Source organism: Tachyglossus aculeatus, chromosome 3 (genome assembly GCF_015852505.1).
Source record: "Tachyglossus aculeatus isolate mTacAcu1 chromosome 3, mTacAcu1.pri, whole genome shotgun sequence".
NCBI lineage: Eukaryota > Metazoa > Chordata > Mammalia > Monotremata > Tachyglossidae > Tachyglossus > Tachyglossus aculeatus.
Genome location: NC_052068.1, coordinates 23,511,723 through 23,527,156, shown reverse-complemented (window position 1 = coordinate 23,527,156; position 15,434 = coordinate 23,511,723). Strand labels below are relative to the sequence as shown.

Genomic DNA, 15,434 nt, shown 5'->3' with positions numbered 1-15,434 from the left:
GAAAGCAAAGCGAATTTTTCTGACGATTCTGGGACTTAGCTCCATCCACTTCTGGTCACTGTTACTATCTGAGCGCTCAGCTCCAACCCGCCCCCGGCAGAGGCTCTTTCTTGGCCTGGCCCCCGAGCCACACCCTCGGGTCCGTCGCGTCCTGGGGAAATGGAAGTGGCCGTCGAAAGACCGTGACCTTGCCGTTTTATCAGCTTGCCATTTCCCTCCCTGGCTTTCCGGGCCCTGTGTGTTTTCACCACCCCAAGCCCCGTAGGTTCGGGTCAGGAGAAGTTCAGCGTTCGAGTCTCCTTCAGGGCCTCGACTCCTGTGGCCAGCAGCTGGGCCCAACGGTCCAGAGCAGGTTTTTTTTTTATGGCATTTATTAAGCGCTTACTATGTGCAAAGCACTGTTCTGAGCGCTGGGGAGGTTACAAGGTGATCAGGGAGGTTACAAGGTGATCAGGTTGTCCCACGGGGGGGCTCACAATCCCCATTTTACAGATGAGGTAACTGAGGCCCAGAGAAGTGAAGTGTCTGGCCCAAAGTCACACAGCTGACAAGTGGCAGAGCCGGGGTTTGAACCCATGACCTCTGACTCCAAAGCCCGGGCTCTTTCCACTGAGCCACGCTCCTTCGCTGGTTCCAGAGACCACCGGCCCTGAGGGCTCCAGAAGACCGGATCATTCATTCAAACATTCAGTCGTATTTATTGAGTGCTTACTGTGTGCAGAGCACTGTACTAAGCACTTGGGAAAGTACGATATAACAACAAATAGTGACATTCCCTGCCCACCACGAGCTCACAGTCTAGAGTGGGGGAGACAGACATCAATACAAATAAATTGAAGCAGCGTGGCTCAGTGGAAAGAGCGAGGGCTTGGGAGTCAGAGGTCATGGGTTCGAACCCCAGCTCCGCCACTTGTCAGCCGCCTGACCTCGGGCAAGCCACTTAACTTCTCTGTGCCTCAGTTACCTCATCTGTAAAATGGGGATTACGACTGTGAGCCCCAAGTGGAAAAACCTGATCACCTTGTAGCCCCCCCCAGCGCGTAGAACAGTGCTTTGCACATAGTAAGCGCTTACCATTATTAAATAAAATTACAGATATGGACATAAGTGCTTTGGGACTGGGAGCGGGGAAGAGCAAAGGGGTAAATAAAATTACAGAGAGGGACATAAGTGTTTCGTGGCTGGGAGGGGGAAGAGCAAAGGGAAAAAGGGCAACGCAGAAGGGAGCAGAAGATGAGGAAAAGTGGGGCTTAGTCTGGGAAGGCCTTTTTGGAGGAGATGAGCCACTGGCTTATCGCTGAATCCCAGGCTCACCGGGGTTCTCCCACCCTTCCCACACCCCAGAAAGGTTCCGACCCCGACTCCAGGGACTCAATCCGAACTGGTCCCATTTCTGAGAAATAGCAGCAGAACACCCCTTCGGTGGGCTATTTTTGGGCCCGGGCTGGGCCCTAACTCCACCCTCTCGGCGCCTGGCCAAACTTGCCTGGGCTTTCCCCAGCCTGGCTGCCAAGCTTGTAAATTCCCATCCAGGCCCCCTGCCAGAGCTCTCCATCCAACCCCGAGGCCAAGCGCAACTGGAGCGGTTCAGTCATTCCTTCAATCGTATTTATGGAGCGCTGACTGTGTGCAGAGCACTGTACTAAGCGCTTGGGAAGTACAAGTTAATAATAATAATAATAATAAGGGCATTTATTAAGCGCTTACTATGTGCAAAGCATTCTAAGAGCTGGGGAGGTTACAAGATGATCAGGTTGTGCCACGGGGGGCTCACAGTCTTAATCCCAATTTTACAGATGAGGGAACTGAGGCACAGAGGAGTTAAGTGACTTGCCCAAAGTCACACAGCTGACAACTGGCGGAGCCGGGATATGAACCCCTGACCTCTGACTCCAGAGCCCGTGTTCTTTCCACTGAGCCATGCTGCTTCTCCCCAAGGAGAAGTTGGCAACATATAGAGATGGTCCCTACGCGTGGCTCAGTAGAACAGTGTTTTGCACATAGTAAGCGCTTAATAAATACCATTAAAAAAACAACAAAATAAAATAAATAGAATAGTAAATATGTACAAATAAAATAATATGGGCAAGACTCTGAGAAACTATGTGGTAGTGCCTGAAGCTGGGTAAGGCTGCAGATTGCAAAACCGCTTTTTGTTTCAATTTGTCCAGAAGACTTTAGGCGTATTTTTCCAGACTGGGACGTTTATAAACCCCACGCAAAATGTCAGCATAAGAAAATTAATCACTATAATGAGATGGGAATGAATAATAAAATGATGAATAAAAAATGATGAAAAATAAAATAAAATCTAGTACCTGAGTCCAGTTCACTTAGCACCTACATCTTTAAATTGGAAAGTTCCTTTTTAACAGCTCATTAAAATCTTATTTGAGAGGGAAGTGGGGTTGGAGGTTGGAGAAATATTTTATAAGCATGTTGAGGATGGAGGAAGGATAAAAAGAGCAGCTCGGTAGCCAGGTGGATGGGGTCAATGGGGAGAGGGTAGGATTTAAGACCTACTTGCAACCTCAGTGGTAAGGACAACTTCCCAAAAAGAAGACTTTCCTAATAATAATAATGATGATGATGATGGTATTTGCTAAGTGCTTACTATGTGCCGGGCACTGTACTAAGTGCTCCATGTCGCCCTAGCTCCGGACCGGCCACTTCTGGGCCGATTCCCCGGGCAGCTGCTGCAACGAGAAGCAGCATGGCCTAGTGGAAAGAAAGTGAGCCCGGGAGTCAGAGGACCTGGGTTCTAATCCTGCTCCACCACTTGTGTACCGTGTGACCTTGGGTGAGTCACTTAATTCCATTCATTCATTCAATCGTATTTATTGAGCACTTACCGTGTGCAGAGCACTGTACTAAGCGCTTGGGAAGTACAAGTTGGCAACATATAGAGACGGTCCCTACCCAACTCTAGACTGTAAACTCGTTTTGAGCAGGGACCGTGTCTGCTAATTCTGTTGTACTCATCCAAGCGCCTTGTACAGTGCTCTGCACATAGGAAGTGCTCAATAAATACCACTGATTGATTGAATAACTTCTCTGTGCCTCAGTCACCTCAACTTTACAATGGGGATGAAGACTGTGGGCCCCAAGTGGGATATGGGCTGTGTCCAATGCCAACCTGATTAGCTTGTATCTACCCCAGGGTTTAGTACAGCGCCTGGAACACAATAAGTGCTTAAGAAATACTACTCTTCTTCTTATTGTTATTATTATTATTATTATTATTAATGATATTTTTACCCTCCTGGAGGCCTGGGATGGTCTTCTGGGCACACCTATGTACCCCTGCCCCTTGTTCCACCCTGAGAAACCCTGGGGCTACAGCCCCGAAACCGGAGGAGTCAGAAAATTGTGACGTTGTGGCAGAAGCGGGTCTGCCACACTTCTTAAAAGAGCCTGTCTTGCAAAGCGGTCACCTAATTTCCAGTTCCTAATAACCTTCACCCTCCCACCTGTCCACTGCCCCCCTCTCCGCTGAACCTCCCTGCCACCCTGCCTCCTCTCCCCTTCCTTGGCGATCTCCAACAGCTGGCGCGGCCCTCCCCTCCGCTTTCTTCACCTCGCTCCCTCTCCTGCCCTTCGCGCTCCCCTCCCATCCCTTCCTCCTCCCCGCCCTGAACGAGGGGAAGTCATTGGCGGGAAACAGGAGACCTCCACACCCAGTTGATGTGTTGGTCAGGTGAAGATGGGGTCAGCAGTTCATTCTGGTTTAAGAACGCCACCGCTTCTAGCAGACATTGTATTATTCTTCTACTGATGCTGCCATCAGTATAGGCTTCTGGCTTCAGGCTGAGAGTTCCCTACAGTTTTCAGTTTGGGGGTAATTAGTCTTTCTGACCCATAGCAGGGGAAATGCCTCCAATTGTGGGGAAATGAAGTTGTCAAACACTGTTCTTTAAAAAAGGGAGATTTATAGGGGATAACACACAAAAGCACAGGAATTAAACAAACAACAAACTCGGAAAAAGCACTTAAAGACTTAGACCAAACAATGTATACTGCACGCTATGTCCTGTAGGCCATCCCAAGATCCGAGTCTCCCGAAGCACCACCCAGGCGCTGTTGCCAATTATGATATGTGCAATCCTGGGACCGCCGCCCCACGCCCAGCGTATCCGCGTTCTGTTTATCGTCCAAAGGCCCCGTTCTTAAAGGCTTGACTGGGGCAGCCAAGATCCAAGGTGGGTCAAGGAAGACCACTTCACTAAGAGAAGCAGAATACGTGGAACTGAGGGCGATCTGGATGGGTGGCTATTCTGGATAGGGGAATTTTCCCATACCCGTTAAAATTCGGTTAGGTGGCTTGAATCCCCAGCAAATACGATAGCCTCGTGAGAAACAACATGGCCTAGTGGAAAGAGCACAGGGCTGGGAGTCAGACGTGGACTCTAATCTTGACTCCTCTACTTGTTTGCCGTGAGACGTGGGGCAAATCATTTAACTTCTTCAGTTGCCTCATCTGAAGCAGCGTCGCTCAGTGGAAAGAGCTTGGACTTTGGAGTCAGAGATCGTGGGTTCGAATCCCAGCTCTGCCACTTGTTGGCTGTGTGACTTTGGGCAAGTAACTTCACTTCTCTGGGCCTCAGTTCCCTCATCTGTTAAATGGGGATGAAGACTGGGAGCCCCTCGTGGGACAACCTGATTACCTTGTTTCTACCCCAGCGCTTAGAACAGTGCTTTGCACATAGTAAGCGCTTAACAAATACCAACATTATTATTATTCTCTGAAACAAATGGGTATCAGATCCTTTTTCTCCCTCTCCCTTAGATTGTGAGCCCCAAGTCAGGCAGGGACTGCATCTGATCTGACTGTATTGTTTCTAGCCCAGCAATTGGCACGTAATAAGCACTTAAAAAATACCACTATTATCATTATTATTATTATTACCATTACCTAGTGGAAAGAACATGGGACCAACACAGGAGCATCAGAAGACCTAGAACCAGCCACTGATTCACTGTGCAACCTTGGGCAAATCACTTAACCTCTCTGGGCCTCGATTTTCTCATCTGGAAATAGGGATAAGACACCTGTTCCCCTTACCTCATATTAAGAGACAGGGATTGTATTTACCCTGCACTTTGCAGAGTGCTTAGCCCCTAGTAAGTGCTTGGTAAAGTCCATAATTATTACACAAAACTAGAGAACTAGAAAGTAACTATAGATGATATTTAGTTCCTTGCAAGCTTATTTTCTGTGGACCTGAAGAGTTCTATGCTTTGTAATTCATTCATTCAATCGTATTTATTGAGCGCTTACTGTGTGCAGAGCACTGTACTAAGCGCTTGTAATGTTCATGTACAGCATCACTGAACTCTGCAGGACAATATAGTACCTCACCCTGTCTTTCATGCTAGCTTGCATTTGTAACAAAGTAGTTAGGATTTCCATTTTTAAAAAAATGAAACCACAGTTTGTCAAAACCCCATTCTATCAGAAAAGCTTGGGCATCGTGGAAAAGCCTGGACCAATCAATGAATCTATCACATTTTTCGAGTGCTTACTGTGTGCAGAGCACTATACAAAGCACTGGGGAGAGTACAATACAATGATAAGCAGATACATGCCCTGCCCACAGCGAACTTTCAGTCTAGAGGAGGGAGAACAATATAACAGAGTTGTTGATTTGTTCCATGTCCAAGAGGAGCTTACAATCTAGAGGATAACTGGATAACTGAGTTGTTCCACATTGAGCCCAGACTTCTTTCCATTGGTTTCAAGGCGCTCCTTCAACTTCCCCATCTGAAGAATCGGCTTTCTTCACCTGCCTCACACTCTTTGCTTTTCCCAAGTCACTTTCTAACCATAATCTGCCCTTGGTTCTTCTAGAGCATGGGCCTATGAGTCAGAAGGTCGTGGGTTCATTCATTCATTAATTGTATTTATTGAGCGCTTACTGTGTGCAGAGCACTGTACCAAGCCCTTGGGAAGTACAAGTTGGCAACATCTAGAGACGGTCCCTACCCAACAGCGGGCTCACAGTCTAGAAGGGGGTGACAGACAACAAAACAAAACATATTAACAAAATAAAATAAATATAATGAATATGTACAAATAAAATAAATAAATAAATAGAGTAATAAATCCGTACAAACATATATCCATATATACAGGTGCTGTGGGGAGGGGAAGGAGGTAAGGCAGGGGGATAGGGAGGGGGAGGACGGGATGGGTTCTAATTCTGGCTCCGCCACGTGTCTGCTGTGTGATGTTAGGCAAGTCACTTTACTTCTCTGTGCCTCAGTTTCCTCATCTATAAAATGGGGATTAAGACTATGAGCCCTATGTGGGACAGGGACTGTGTTCAACCCGATTACCTTGTAACTACCCCTGCACTTAGAACAGTTCCTGGCATGCTTAACAAATACCATAATTATTATTATTATTATTCCTAGATCATTCCATTCCCCCTGCTTGGCATTCCCACTCCTTTAAAATTCACCCGATTGTAGCTCTCCCCATCTTCAAAGTCTACCTCAAAATCCCATTTCCTCCAGGAAGCCTTCCCCAACCAGTTTTCCATATCTCAAGTTGTCAGCCCCCCGCCCCTAGTAAGCACTTTGATAAAGTCCATAGTTTACCCCTCCAGATTCTAGTAACTGTCATCTACCGTCCCTCAGGTTCCACTGCCAACTTCTTTAACCATTTTGATCCCTTTCTCACATTCCTTCTCTTTTTCTCCTTGCCCACATCGATCCTTGGGGACTTCAATATCCATATAGATGTTCCTGATGATCCTTCAGCTGTCCACCTTCTATCACTCCTCAACGCCGCTGACCTCCTGCTCCACCTCACCTCGCCCACCCATCAACTTGGACACACATTCAGTCTCATCATCTCTAACCACTGTACAACCTCTACCCTCGCCGACTCTGAAATCCCTTTATCTGACCATCATCATCATCATCAATCGTATTTATTGAGTGCTTACTGTGTGCAGAGCACTGTACTAAGCGCTTGGGAAGTACAAATTGGCAACATATAGAGACAGTCCCTACCCAACAGTGGGCTCACAGTCAAAAAGTTGACCGCAACTTCACTTGCCTCCTCTCCCACACACCTCCTCCCCGTAACACTGTACTAGTCACCCAGCAGAGACCTCTGATCTCTGGACCCCATCCAATCTTCTCAAGTCATCATGGCCCACTTAGCCTCCATACCCAGGCTACCCTCCCTGGATAACCAAATAGACGTTCTCAACACCACCCTCTCTACTGAACTCAACTCTCTCATTCCCCTTACCCTTTGTTGATCTCCTACAAGCAGCGTGGCTCAGTGGAAAGAAACCAGGCTTGGGAGTCAGAGGTAATGGGTTCTAATCCCAGTTCCACCACTTGTCAACTGTGTGACTTTGGGCAAGTCACTTCACTTCTCTGGGCCTCAGTTCCGTTATCAGTAAAATGGGGAACAAAGACTGTGAGCCCCACGTGGGACAACCTGATCACCTTATAATAATGATAATAAATTTGGTATTTGTTAAGCACTTACTATGTGCAAAGCACTGTTCTAAGCACTGGGGAGGATACAAGGTGATCAGGTTGTCCCATGTGGGGCTCACAATCTTAATCCCCATTTTACAGATGAGGGAACTAAGGCACAGAGAAGTGAAGTGACTTGCCCAAAGTCACACAGCTGACAAGTGGAGGAGCCGGAATTTGAACCCATGACCTCTGACTCCAAAGCCCAGGCTCTTTCCACTGAGCCACGCTGCTTCCCCAGCGGCACTTAGAACAGTCCTCGACATATAGTAAGCGCTTAACAAATACCCTCATTATTATTATAGCACTAACCCACAGTCCTGTCCACCTCCTTCGCTGTTGTGCTTGAGCTGCAGAGTGCTGCTGGTGGAAATCTAATTATCCGGCCCACTTTGTCCACTTCAAGTTTAACCTTTCATGCTTTAACTCTGCCCCCTTCTCTGTCTGATAAAACTATTTCTCCACCCTTACTGACAACCCCTGCCCATCCCCCTTGCCAGTTGCTCCAGACATTTAACTCCCTCCTCAGGTCCCTTGACCCCCCCATCTTCTCCCATCCCTTGTCCCCAGTGACCTGGCTGCCTACTTTATTAAGAAAATTGACACCATCAGGTGTGAGCTCCCTAAAATTGCCCCTGCCCCTCCTCAGTCCCACTCCCTTCTGGCTCCCTCTTCAACTCTCCCAACCTTCCCAGCAGTATCTCTAGAGGAGATCTCCTGCCTCCTCTCAAATGTCACCCCCTCCACCTGAGCATCTGACCCATTCCTTTGCACTTTTATCAAAACTTTCAACCCCACCCTTCTTCCCTCCCTAACAGCCATCTTCAACCATTCGCTCTCCACTAATAATAATAATACTAATGATGGCATTTATTCAGCACTTACTACGTGCAAAGCACCATTCTAAGCGCTGGGGAGGTTACAAGGTGATCAGGCTGTCCCACGGGGGGCTCACAGTCTTAATCTCCATTTTACAGATGAGCTAACAGAGGCACAGAGAAGTTAAGTGACTTACCCAAAGTCACACAGCTGACAATTGGCAGAGCCGGGATTTGAATCCCTGACCTCTGACTCCAAAGCCCATCCTCTTTCCACTGAGCCACGCTGCAAGCATGCCCCTGTCTCCCCATCCTAAAAAAAAACTCTCTTGACCCCACGGCTCCCTCCAGTTGTCGCCTCTTCTCTTTTCTACCAGATTTCTCCAAACTCCTTGAGCGAGTTGTCTATACCCACTGTCTCAAATTCCTCTCCTCCAATTCTCTCCTTGACCCCCTCCAATCTGGCTTCTGTCCACTTCGCTCCACAGAAACCGCCCTCTCAGAGGTCACCAATGATCTCCTTCTTGCCAAATCCAACGGCCTCTACTCCATCCTAATCCTCCTCAACCTCTCAGCTGCTTTCGACACTGTCGACCACCCCCTTCTCCTGAAAACATTATCCAACCTTGGCTGCATTGACCTTAGCTTCACTGATGCTGCCCTCTCCTCGTTCTTATCTTACCTCTCTGGCCCTTCATTCTCAGTCTCCTTCACGGGCTCCTCCCCTGCCTCCCACCCCCTAACTGTGGGGATCCCTCAAGGTTCAAATCTGGGTCCCCGTCTATTCACCATCTCCACCCACTCCCTTGGAGAACTCACTCACTCCCCTGGCTTCAACTACCACCTCTATGCTGATGATACTTTATACTTTACTATACTTTACTTTATGATATGCTGAGTCTTTTAGACTGTGAGCCCACTGTTGGGTAGGGACTGTCTCTATGTGTTGCCAATTTGTACTTCCCAAGCGCTTAATACAGTGCTCTGCACATAGTAAGCACTCAATAAATACGATTGATGATGATACCAAAATAGACATCTCCAGCCCTGATCTCTCTCCTTCGTTCTTGTCTCATATCTCCTGCCTTCAAGACATCTCTACTTGGATATCCTCCCTTCAACACAAACTTAACTTGTCCAAAACAGAGCTCCTTATCTTCCCACCCAAACCCTATCCTTCCCCTAACTTTCCCGTCAATATAGACGGCACCACCATCCTTCTCGTCTCACAAGCCCATAACCTTGGCCTTATCCTTGACTCCTCTTTCATTCAGCCCACATATCCACATATTCAATCCATCGCTAAATCCTATCGGTCCCACCTTCACAACATCGCTAAAACCCACCCTTTCCTCTCCATCCAAATTGTTACCACATTACTGCAATCACTTATCCTATCTTACCTGGATTACTGCATCAACCTCCCAGCCTTCTGTCTCTCCTCACTCCATTCCACACTTTACTCTGCTGCCCAGATCATTTTTCTGCAAAAACGTTCAGGGCATGTCACCCCGCTCGTCAAAAAACTCCAGTGGTTGCCTATCCACCTCTGGATCAAACCAAGACTCCTCACCATTGGCTTTAAAGCACTCCACCAACTTCTCTCCTTCTACAGCCCAGCCCACATACTTCACTCCTCTAATGCTAGCCTTCTCACTGTGCACTGATCTCACCTATCTTGCCGCTGACCCCACATCCTGCCTCTGACCTCAAATCCAACAGACAATTACTCTCTCCCCATTCAAAGCTTTACTGAAGGCACATCTCCTCCAAGGGGCCTTCTCATGCTAAGCCCAAACTTTCCTCACCTCCCACTCCCTTCTGCATCACCATGACTTGTTCCCTTTAATCTTCTCCCCTCCTAACCGCACAGCACTTATGTACATATCTGTATTTTATTTATTTGTATTCATGTCTGTCTCCCCACCTCTAGACTCTAAGCTCATTGTGGGCAGGGACTGTGCCTGCTTATTGTTGTACTGTACTCTCCCAAGCTCTTAGTATAGTGCTCTGCACTCAATAAATACAATTGAATTAATTGAATGAATGAATGGTTATTAAACAAAGCTAAAGAACTAGAAACTAACTATAGACAATACTTAGTTCCTTGCAAGCTTATGCATCTTCACTTCTATAGTATATTCAATTATTCATTCAGCTTTTTCATCCTGACATATTTGTTCTATTTTATACTTGTTCTTCCCCCTGCTCCCACTACTGGAAAATTGGGGGGGGGGGGTATATCTCTCTTCCCCGTTAGATTGTAAGCTCCTTGAGGGTAGGTAATATATGTTTTCCTTCCAATGTACTCTCCCAAGTGCTTAATAATCAATCAATAATTAATTGCATTTATTGAGTATTTACTGTGTGCAGAGAACTGTATCAAGCAATTGGGAGGGTACAATATAACAGAGCTGATAGATACTTTCCCTACCCCCAAGGATTTACAGACGAGAAAGGACTGATTACAGTAATCTCTGTCCTCAGTAAATGTACAATAAATATCATGGAAGCAGTATGGTTCAGTGGAAAGAGCATGGGCTTCGGAGTCAGAGGTCATGGGTTCTAATGCCAGGTGCGCCACTTGTCTGCTGTGTGACTTTGGGCAAGTCACTTAACTTCTCTGTGCCTCAGTTACCTCATCTGTAAAATGGGGATTAAGACTTTGAGCCCCACATGGGATGGGGATTAAGACTGTGAGCCCTACATGGGACAATCTGATTACCTTGTATCCCCCCAGTGCTTAGAACAGTGCTTGGCACGTAGTAAGCACTTAATAATGCCATTATTATTATTATGGATTGATTGATCAGTTGAAATGGAATCATGATATGGGAATTTGGTGATGTTCAGATCATGTTTCCCCACTCCTCAATAATAATAATAAATTATAATAATAAATCAAATTAATTAATTAATAATAAAATAATAAACCTCCCTGTAATAATAATAATGGCATTTATTAAGCACTTACTATGTGCAAAGCACTGTTCTAAGCACTGGGGAGGTTACAAGGTGATCAGGTTGTCCCATGGGGGCTCACAGTCTTCATCCCCATTTTACAGCTGAGGTCACTGAGGCCCAGAGAAGTGAAATGACTTGCCCAAAGTCACACAGCTGACAAGTGGTGGATCCAGGATTTGAACCCACGATCACTGACTCCAAAGCCCATGCTCTTTCCATTGAGCCACACTGCTTCTCTGTGAACCTCCAGGAACCAAGAACCAAGAACCAAGAACCTCCCGGAGTTGCACCTCCACCTTCTCATCAGACAGAAACTTCTTACCACTGGCCTTAAAACACTTATTCACCTTGTCCATACTTTGCTGCTCTAATACAAACCTTCTCACTCTACCTCAATTTCGTCTACCTCATATATCTGTACAGATTTATTACTCTTTATTTTACTTGTACTTATTTATTATTCTATTTATTTTGTTAAGGATGTGCATGGAGCTATAATTCTATTTATTCTGATGATTTTGACACCTTTCTACATGTTTTATTTTGTTGTCTGTCTCCCGCTTCTAGACTGTGAGCCCCTTGTTGGGTAGGGACCGTCTCTGTGTGTTGCTGACTCGTACTTCCCAAATGCTTAGTACAGTGCTCTGTGCAGAGAAGCAGTGTGTCTCAATGGAAAGAGCATGGGCTTGGGAGTCGGAGGTCATGGGTTCAAATCCCGGCTCTGCCAATTGTCAGCCGTGTGACTTTGGGCAAGTCACTTAACTTCCCTGGGCCTCAGTTACCTCATCTGTAAAATGGGGATGAAGACAGTGAGCCCCTAATGGGACAATCTGATCACCTTGTATCCTCCCCAGTGCTTAGAACAGTGCTTTGCACATAGTAAGCGCTTAACAAATGCCATCATCATCATCATCATCATCATCATCACCACCAAACTCTGGCCCACATCCTGCCTCTGGCCTGGAATGCCCTCCTTCTTCATATGAGACAGACAATTACTCTCCCCATCTTCAAAGCCTTACTGTAGGCAGAACTCCTCCGAGGGGTCTTCCCTGACTAAGCCGTCCTTTCCTCTTCTCCCATTCCCTTATGCATCACTTGACTTGCTCCCTTTATTCTTTCCCCCTCTCAATCAATCAATCAATCAATCAATCGTATTTATTGAGCGCTTACTGTGTGCAGAACACTGTACTAAGTGCTTGGGAAGTACAAGTTGGCAACATATAGACACAGTCCCTACCCAGCAGTGGGCTCACAGTCTAAAAGGGGGAGACAGAGAACAAAACCAAACACACTAACAAAATAAAATAAATAGAATAGATATGTACAAGTAAAATAAATAAATAAATAGAGTCATAAATATGTACAAACATATATACATAGTGCTGTGGGGAAGGGAAGGAGGTAAGATGGGGGAATGGAGAGGGGGACGAGGGGGAGAGGAAGGAAGGGGCTCAGTCTGGGAAGGCCTCCTGGAGGAGGTGAGCTCTCAGTAGGGCCTTGAAGGGAGGAAGAGAGCTAGCTTGGTGGATGGGCAGAGGGAGGACATTCCAGGCCAGGGGGGTGACGTGGGCCGGGGGTCGATGGCGGGACAGGCGAGAACGAGGTACGGTGAGGAGATTAGAGGCAGAGGGGCGGAGGGTGTGGGGTGGGCTGGAGAAGGAGAGAAGGGAGGTGAGGTAGGAGGGGGTGAGGTGATGGACAGCCTTGAAGCTCAGGGTGAGGAGTTTCTGCCTGATGCGCATATTGATTGGTAGCCACTGGAGACTATAGTGATCTGAACTCAGTAAATGCTCAGTAAAGACCACGGATTGATCTATCAATCGAGAAGCAGCGTGGCTTAGTGGAAAGAGCCTGGGCTTGGGAGTCAGAGGTCGTGGGTTCTAATCCCAACTCCGCCACTTGTCTGCTGTGTGGCTCGGGCAAGTCACTTAACTCCTCTGTACCTCAGTTCCCTCATCTGCAAAAATGGGGATTAAGAATGTGAGTCCTGTGTGGGACAACCTGATTACCTTGTATCTACCCCAGCACTTAGAACAGTGCTTGGCACATAGTAAGTGCTTAAACAAATACCAACATTATTATTATTATTATTAAATGGAATCATGATATGGGAATCGCCTATTGTTCTAGCTTCTAACACCTCTCTTCCTGAGAGAAGTTATAGCACCTTCTGTTTTCTGACAGCTAGTCTGTCACTCTCACCCTCTACTCAAGAGAGCCCAGTATGGAGCTATCAGCTGCATGCCCTATTTTGAAGTCGGGGGAAACATGGTAAGAGTGGAGGAAGAGGGTCATGCTACCTCATGAGAAGTCAGAGTCCCAGCCAGAGTCTCTTGGACTGGAGCCCATAGAGTCATTTCAAGCTCCTCCTCTGAACTCTCTCTCTTTCTCTTCACCTCATGAAGCCCCATTAATCCATAGAGTCATTTCAAGCTCTTTCTCTGATCTCTCTCTCTTCACCTCATGAAGCCCCATTAATCCTCACGCAGGAATCCAAACTCCAGGAACTGGATGAAGAGCCCTGGATGTCAATGCCAGGAGGATATGGGCCTTGATATTGTCCAATGGGCATCAGGATTATTAACGGGTATTAGCCTGAGTGCTCTGCACACAGTAAGTGCTCAATAAATATGACTGAATGAATGAGTCAACATCTGTCAGTTCCCTGACACAAGGGTGGATGGGTTGGTACAATATAATCCCACTCTAACTAGCTTCCATTAAACCTTCCCATAACTAGTAGGAAGACATTCTCTTTGGAAATGCTAACATCTTCTCCGTCGATTAAAAAAAAAAATCCCTATTTTGGAGATTGTAAAATTTTCACATGTGGGAAAATTCTTCTTCTTGTTGTGTATAATAATTATGGTATTTGTTAAGCACTTACTATATGGCCCAAGGTCACACAGAAGACAAGTGGCAGAGCGAGGATTAGAACCCAAATCCTTCTGACTCCTCAGCCCATGCTCTATTCATTCATTCATTCATTCAATTGTATTTATTGAGAGCTTACTGCATGCAGAGCACTGTACTAAGCGCTTGGAAAGTACAATTCGACAACAGATAGAGACAGTCACTACCAAACAACGGGATTAGCGATTAGTCTTCCCCTCAAGGGCCCAAGACAGATTGATTCCACCCATCGCCAGCGGAGGTTGCCGCCACAGGCCTTCTCGAATTGATGTGAGATGTCTAATATACTCCGGCGTTGTTCCTCATTTGCATCTCACTTGCATCTCATTTACATCTCATTTGCACTGGTGGGTCATCACAATAATGTTATTTGCTAAGCGCTTACTATGTGCCAAGCATTGGCTCGTTCTTAATAAGAATATGATCATGTTACTCGACAGCTTACTGTGTGCTCTATCCAGTCACTAGGCCATGCTGCTTCTCTTGATCTTAGGTGATTCAATCCTAGGAGACTGACTTCATTCTCAGGCTTTGCTGCTTGTGATCCTGTCCTGACATTTGATGTTAAGTTGGAGTAGATACATGATATTCAACTCACACACAATCCCTGTCCCACACTAAGAAGTAGGAAGAGCAGGTATTTTATATCCATCTTGTCTTGCCTTTTGCTGTCGAGTCATTTTCGACCCAATGCAACACCACGGACACAACTCTTCCACAACGCCCCACTCTCCATCTGCAATTGTTTTGGTAGTGGATCCAGAGAGTTTTCTTGGTCAAAATACAGAATGGTTTACCATTGCCGCCTTCCGCAAAATAAACTAGAGTCTCCACCCTCGACTCTCTCCCATGCTGCTGCTGCCCAGGATGGGTGAATTTTGACTTGTAGCAGATTGCCTTCCACTCGCTAGCCACTACCCAAGCTAGGAATGGAATGGGTAGGCCTCTGTTTGACTCTCCCTTCCATAGCCGAGACTGGTAGAGGACTGGAAACTCTCCAGGTGCGACCCTGAGAGGGGATATCCATCTTACGGTTATGAAAACGGTGGTCCAGAAATGTTAAGTGCCTCGTCCAAGGTCACATAGCAGGAGGAGCTAGCCTAGACCACAGGTCTCCTAATCCTCAGGCCCATGCTCTTCCCACTAGGACATACTACCTTGCAGTATTACCCTTCTGCACATTCCCCAAGAATCTAGTACATTCCTCTCTGCACATAGCAGGCACCCAATAAATACTGA

At 46.6% G+C, this 15,434-nt stretch overlaps 1 non-coding gene across 1 annotated transcript; it reads right to left on the bottom strand.

Moving 5' to 3' along the window:
* Positions 1-15,076: 15,076 nt before the first annotated feature.
* Positions 15,077-15,214, bottom strand: LOC119926023. Its single transcript, XR_005449942.1, has one exon. It is a non-coding gene; the product is annotated as a small nucleolar RNA SNORA7 (small nucleolar RNA).
* Positions 15,215-15,434: the final 220 nt, after the last annotated feature.